This window comes from Felis catus, chromosome D1, assembly GCF_018350175.1.
Source record: "Felis catus isolate Fca126 chromosome D1, F.catus_Fca126_mat1.0, whole genome shotgun sequence".
NCBI classification, from domain to species: domain Eukaryota; kingdom Metazoa; phylum Chordata; class Mammalia; order Carnivora; family Felidae; genus Felis; species Felis catus.
Genome location: NC_058377.1, coordinates 64,877,527 through 64,884,926, shown reverse-complemented (window position 1 = coordinate 64,884,926; position 7,400 = coordinate 64,877,527). Strand labels below are relative to the sequence as shown.

The 7,400-nt window shown below is 55.4% G+C and overlaps 1 protein-coding gene across 3 annotated transcripts in view; it reads right to left on the bottom strand.

Moving 5' to 3' along the window:
* TUB (TUB bipartite transcription factor) overlaps positions 1-7,400 on the bottom strand; it is an 87,410-nt gene that overhangs the window by 68,473 nt on the left and 11,537 nt on the right. The window lies entirely within an intron of this gene.

Sequence of the window (7,400 nt, the reverse complement as noted above, 5' to 3'; positions counted from 1 at the left end):
GTGGCCCGGCTCCCTAGGCCTGGACCTTGACGTGAAAACACACCAAGTCCCGGATACGATTTGGCATCCTGGGCACCTCTTCCACATTGATTTTCCTGAAATGTCTGTTTAGCCCTTCGACAAGCCGAGCACAGCCTGGGGGAAGGGACAGGGGAGGGCGGCATCCCCTGGTGCAGGTGCGCCTCAGCTCACGTCCAGCTCAGCAAAACAGAAGCCCTTCCGGGAATTAGACCTGTCCTCTGCAGGAGGCTGGTCAGCCAGCACCCCTGGTTACTTCAGCGCTTCCTCTGCCGCCCCGTCACAAACAGATCATCGCAGCCCTCCTTTAGTGACCTGCTGTCCTCTCCCTGGGAGGGATTCGGAAACATGTGACATTCTCCATCCCTATACACGGGCAGCAGTGTGTTAGCTGCCTTTGAGATTCGTGCGTCAGGGACTCTGTCAGGCATGCCTGCGCTTATCCAGCCCTGGCTGGACCCGATCTGGGACAGAAGCAAGACCTGCACGTTCTGTCTGCCCATTAATGCAGCAGTTACCATGGCAACCTGCGGCCTCTCAGAGGGATCTGAAGGCTGAAGCAGGTCCAGAGGGATGCAGTGGAGGAAGGGCACCAGGAAGGTCAGCTTCTGGTGGGGGTCCCAGCTCAGAGAGAAGCTGAAATGGAGGGAGCAGGGGTTAGCGCCCAATTAATAGTGAGGGGGAGTTGAATGAGGAGCCAAATTTAAGGAGGTACCAAAACTCAGTGATCAAGATAACATTTAAGTCAACTTGAATGTAAAAATACTCTTGATAAGCAAAACATCGAACTTTTAAACAAAGACAGGTTCTGTGGGACTGGAATTAGAGCGAGGCAAGTGAGGCCAAATCTTGCAATCAAGGGTTGGATCCTCTATTAAAGTTTTGATGTTGTTCATTAGGGATGTTTTTGCATTGGTTTTGATTTTTAAAAAGGGTTGCATTGAAGGCGTGCCTAGGTGGCTCTGTCGGTTAAGCGTCAGACTTTGGCTCAGGTCATGATCTCATGCTTCATGGGTTCAAGCCCCGCGTCGGGCTCCCTGCAGTCAGCACAGAGCCCGCTTCAGATTCTCTGCCCCCCTCTCTGCACCTGCACTGCTCATGCACACACACACACACACACTCTCTCTCTCTCTCTCTCTCTCTCTCTCTCTCTCTCTCTCTCTCTCTGAAAAATAAATAAACATGTAAAAAAGTATTGCATTGAAATATTAGTTACATCAACTACTGAGCTTTTTGGTGGTTCCTTAAATTTCGTATCTGAGGTAAATGCCCCGATTGCCTCATCCTAATCTCAGGCCTGAAGGGGAGGACAGATGGAATCGGGGGCAAGAGGGACCCTCATGCAGTTGAAAATACATCATGTGACAAGGAGCCAGGACACATGAGTTCCTGTCTGCAAACTGCAGGGATTCCTCTCAGTTCTGACAGAACCAGATTCAGATTTCACAAGACTCTGCAACACAAAGATTGCTGTTGAGCAGCACAGATTCCCAGTGTGCACACGGGCCCCTACACATCGGGGTGATGGTGACTCAGAAGGTGGCTCCCATCTCCTGCCCTTCCTCAGTCTGGCTGCTTAGGAGAGAGGAGGGGAGAAGAAGAGAGGGGAAGAGGGAACAGAGGGGGCGGGCAGGGAAGAGGCTGGCAGTTCTGCACGGTGGGGAGCAGGAAAGGCAGATTAGCTGTAATTGCCTGAAGCTGAGAGAGGCTGTTGATAAATGTTACTAATAATCAACCTTCAGATCTGACACCCAGCTCAGGCTGGGATTACTGTTTTGAATGGAAATCGAACCCAAACCAGTAATTACCCCAGTGAACGATGCCAGTCTTACTGTGGAGCCTGTTCCAGGCAGGGAAATGGCACCTGCATGTCAGTGCCAGTCCATCAGGGAGAGGATTCTGCAAGGGGCCCCTTCCCAGGGTCACACCCAAGAGCACAGGCTGGCCTGGCCTCCACTGACTCAGTGGGACAGTTTCCACCCTTCTTCCTAGGAACTACAGTGGGTGAGGGACGCTCAACAATCACCCATAGTCTCTAGGCAGAGTCCAGACCTCAGACCTCACTCACACTGTCCGTCTGTCCTTGGGCTGGGTGGAGGTCCCTTGCTGACATCATCCCTGGCTATCAGAAGCAGTTGTTCGGGGAGGGGCTCCATCGGGACCCTAGGACGACCACACAGCTGCTCCCTGTTACACCAGGAGGCTCCTGAAGGGCATGAGCTGGGGCCAGGCGAGAGGGCAGGACCACCATAGGTTCTAGAGTCCTTCCCAGCCCCTGTCTCTGTTCTTGACGAGCATGTGCCTGCTCCCAGTGCCAGACAAGGCCAGGTATGCCTGGACATTCTCCCCAGAAACAAGCAGCATCCTACAGCCCTAGCCTGTGTCCCTCGGCACCTCCTCCTCTCTAGAGGCCCCCTAGAATGCTGGCACCAGCAGAACCAGGCCAGAGGGGAAAGGCTACTCCTGTGTCTGAACCAGCTCCCCTCCCAGGGTCTACATGTGCCTGGGTACCTCCCCCACACACACCCCCAGCTTCCCAGCAGATAGGACAGCTGGATACTAAAAAAGCACTCACTAGATGAACTGCAGCAGGGAGCAGTGATGGCAACACTCTGTCCGGCTCACATCACTCACCACCAAACACCCTCTCTGCTGTGACAAAGAGAATAAGACAATCCCTGCCTCCAGGGAGCCCTGTGGGGGAGGAGGATAAGTAGGCAGATAATGACAGATCATTAGGACTGCAGGTTATCCCTAATGATCCCTTCTGACTCTTAGGTAAAAATGACCCAAAGTACAGAGTCTGGAGGTATCGATGAGCTGCCTCAGTGGACAGACAGAGCTGGTCAGGCCTGGTGCGATTCAGGATGTGGAGGACCACAGCCTTTCAGGCTGTAATTAGACTGGGCAAGTGTCAGAACACTCAGCCCTCCCCAGCTGGAGCTGGTACCTCGAGGGTGCCACCTAGTGATGGCGCAGCAGAAATGCAGCTGTCTTCAGGCCCTGGGGTTTGTTTCCCTCTGCTCCTCTCCTTCCCCTCAACTCAGCTGTGCAGGAACTCAGGAAAAGGATTCAGTTTTGTTCACAAAGGCTTGAGGCTTGGCTTAAAGAGGGCACAATGGGTCCCAGGGTCTGGAAGCTACAGGACAGCAGGCAGGGGAGGGGCCCTGCATCCGGAGCTCCCTGGCTCCCTCCAGAGCATTCTGGTGCCCTATAATTATCTGTTCACACAGCACTGTCTCCCCACCGTTCCACTGGGACCTCAGCTGTCACCTGCTCCTGGCCCACAGGGAGAGGTGACAGGAAGCCCCTACCAAGAACTGGTCTGCTCAGCCTCTCAGGTGCCAGACTTAGTGGTCCCAGGAAAACTGTGCTCACCATCAGCTAACCCACCTTGCTCCTGTGACCTAGGAAGGGGCTCACTTTCAGTCTGGGGTCAGGCAAGGATGCCGCAGGAGCTCCACCCTCAGCTCTCAGATATCCTATTGGATTTGGGAATACCTGCTGCCCCCAGTTATTTTCCTTTCTTGCCAGAGAAAGTGATAGTGACAAGATGTGAGGTAGCGGTCCCCAAAGTCCGTGTTCCCAGGTGTGGAGAGCACTCAGCCTGGGCCAGCCCTCGGTGTGGGGCATGCAGAGGGAGGCAGGCAGGAACCAGCTCAGGGAGAGGGTGAAAAGAAGCAAGGACTGGAGAATATCTGAGGGGTGGGGGGGGGGGGGGTGGGCAAACATTTTCTTAAAGGGCCAGACGGTATATATTCTAGCCTTGCAAACTGAGCTGTACTCCACTCTGAGTTGTAGTGCGAAAACAGCCAAAGACAGTATGTAAACAAATAGGCAGGCCTGTGGTCCGTTAAACTATGTACAGAAACAGGCTGCTAATCTAATTCAACCTCGCCGCCCACCAGAATGGCTGCCCAGGCCCAACCACCCAAGGCCACAGCCCAGTGACTGCCCACTTGTGCCAGATGCTCAAGGACCACCAGCCCACTTGACCACCGCTGCCTCGCAGGGCTAGGCTGGGTGTGGTGTCACAAGGGGTAAGGTATGGGGGCTGGAGTAGAAGAGGTCAAGGTGGTGAGAAGCATGGCCAGCCGGGACCCCCAGACCTCAGTCCTGCCCTCTCCCTTTCCCAGCATGCACTCAGGGCTCCCGACACTCACCTGCAGCGGGAGGCTCTGCCCAGTCGCCGCTACTCCCCTTCCTTCCCCTAGGGGATCTCTGTCCGTCTAGCTGATGCCCCTCCAGCCCGTTCCTGAGCAGGAAACCCCCAAATCCGGGAGGGGGGATGGGACTGAACTGCCCCAAGGACAGGTCACCAGACAGATGACACCCTGGAGAGGGCGACGTGGCCCGAGGGGGGAGGAGGTGTAACCCAGCCCTGGGATCCAGGGGCCTAGGAGAGGCCAGGCTGGAACCGACGCCCCTGTCCGGAGAGGCCGGGCCAGCAGGCCCCAACCCCGTCCCGGAACAGTCTACCTCAGCTGGCGCCGGCCTCCCCACCCCAGCTGTAGTCCCCCCACAGGTGGCGCCGTCACGAGAAGATCGCCAGTCGCAGGCCGGGGCTGGTCCCTGGGCTCTCCAGTTACACTAAAAGTGAGACCGAGGAAGATGGTATCGAGGCCCTGCGAAGGCAGCGTGGGCTCATCCAACATTGATGCGGCCCCGGATTGCCTCAGGAGCCCCTCGTGGCAGAGGCGGGGATCCCGCTCCCAGCTCCTCTGGGGCGAGCCAGGAGGGTAGGGCAGGGTCTTCTGCCCGCACAGCTCCTCATGCAGGGTCACACAGACAGCTATCAGCTCTGAGATCTAACTGGCCCCTCCTACTCTCCAGAGGTGCTTCTGCAGCCCTCCACCCCTGAAGAAACTGCGCAGGCAGGGTGGGGCAGGCTCATGACCCTGACCACGCCTATCTCGCACTGGGAGAAGGGCAGTGTACCTGTCCTCCCCCCACCCCCACTTCAAGGTGCAGGGGAAGAAGACAGAGAGAGCAAGCCAGTCTCTCCCTCCCGCCTCTCGCAGTCACTTCTCGCCAGTGCACCTGCTTTCATTCAAATACCTGCCACTCACACACATCCACATAGCCACTCTTGTGGGCACATGTGCGCCTCCCTGAAAGGTGCACAAGCTCAGTGGTGCATATACACCCCGGCACAACACGTTCATACCCCACATACACAATTACTGGTGCACACGCTCAGCTGCATGAAAAACACACTCGCAGAAGCCCTCTCCCAGAGGAGCCCAAACCATCACTGCATCTGCTCTCTGACATTTGGTGATGGGGAGAAGGGAATGCCACCCAGACTCTCCCACCCAGGGCAAATCAGACTGTGGAGGGAGGGGCAGGTGCAAGGACAGTGCCCTCCTGGTACACTGTGGAATTCCTGGCCCGATTAGTTGGTCTGCAGTGCTGGAGAGGGCACAGAGGCAAAGCCAGGTTGGGATTAAATCTTTGCTGAGGAATGTGACCTTGTAAGAAGATAATACTGGGTCCCTCTTACCCTGATGCAGGCCCTGCCTGATTCCAAAGGTTCTTAGATGCTAGGCCCTCATCTGCCTGGCCTGAACTCTGGGCCCTTCATTCCGATGCTAGGTTCCAATCAGCCGGCACAGCTCTCTAGCGTTGTTCACGTGCAGAAATCTGCCTCCTTTGGCAACAGCACAGGCAAGCTATTCCCTAACGCCTGCTAACTTCCCCACAGCCTGGCCTGGCACTCATCAACAGACCCTCCCCACCCACACACATACACACAACCCTAGGATTTGCTCTGTCAATCTTCAGATTAGAGGAGACCAAAACACATGCCCAAAATATCAGAGTGAGGCTGATTGGGAACACACACCTGAGCTAGGAGATCTAACTTCTCCAACTGCAGCACAGCCCACACTGCTCGGGATGGAGAAAAAAGGTGTGCGTCTCTCCCAAGCACATGCTGGGTAAGAATGCCCCAGATGAGAGCCAGGCTCGGCATTTATCTATCATCAGGGCTCAGGATATTTCAGAACGAAGGAGTCAGATATCAGTGGGTTCCTGTGAGCCCCTGCTTAGCAACTGTCCTCCACACTGTGCCCCTCTCTCCACCTTTGGTCACAGAAATGATGTCGCCGCTCCAGGGTCTTTCTACCTTTGTTTAAAAGCATCCTGTCATCCTACCTGGGAAGCCACACTGCCTGATGACTTCAAACCTCAGTGTGGACAAGTCCCAAAAGACTTGAGAAATCTTTGTCTCACCTCCATGACTTGCTCTTCTCTCTAATCCTTATCACCCTGAGCCCCAACCACGCCGACTGCATGGGAGACAGACCACCCCCCACATTCCACCCTCCCCCAGAACTATTGCTTCACTGACCCTAGACCACCACTCTCATTTGCCCTACCCAGCACAGTCATTTTGGTCCTACACTGCTATAAATCTGTCAAAAGGATAGTTATATTCCAAAAGTTCTGGAACAAAGCAGGACCTCCAACCACCTGGCTTTGGTGTCCACCCCAGCCCCCCCCCCCCCCCCCCGCCCCGCGCCGCGCTCCACCCTGGAAGCTGGCGCTGCCTTGGCCAGGACCTCCAATCCCAGCCTGCCCTATTCGCATCCCTGCACCTTGGCCTTTCCAATCACAGAACACATAGAAGGCCCTGGGTCACGCACTCACAGAATACCAGAACTATAAGAGTGCTCAGTCAGCCAGTCCAGCCTCTTCAACTTCAGAGGAAACAGGCCCAGAGAGGCAAGTGACTTGCCCAGAGCCAGAATGGGAATTAATGGAGTAGCCAGAATGAGATCCTCGATTCCTAACTCCCTGCACAGTGCTTTTCCCAACATCCTTCCCTGCTTCATAAAACTCAGTGTACAGACAGTAAAAGCATCACCACTTTGTCTCAGAAGAAGCTGCTTGTGAACTTACATGCCACAGTGGTCAGTCTGGCTGTGCCCAAGCCTGATCTTCCCTGCTACTGCCCTGTCTCTCCCAGCCTCTTTGGTGGTTCTGACCCACCAGCAGTAGGGACTGGAGTTAGTTGGCTCATCCCTATGGTTCCCTCTGTGTAGTCTCTCAACAGCTGTGGCCTGAGTCCAAGTGCTAAGGGAAGGGGCTGTTTCAGTGTCCTGATCTGCTTGTGAATTCTCCACTGGGGCTAAATGCTTGGCCCCCTTGAGGAAGCTAGACCTTGTCACCCACACTTCAGGCACTGGCTAAGGTCCCCCCCCCCCGAGTTCTCATCTGACTTCGCTTTTCATCCCTAGCCCGGGGGTCCTGCAACTATGCCCCTCTCACCCAACTGGTCCCAACTGGTCTTCGTCAGCCATGCCTCTTCAGTCCCTGGACCGCTTCCCTAGGTACCTCGGCCTCCTTCCCTTACCTGTCCTTACACTCTCCTCACACAG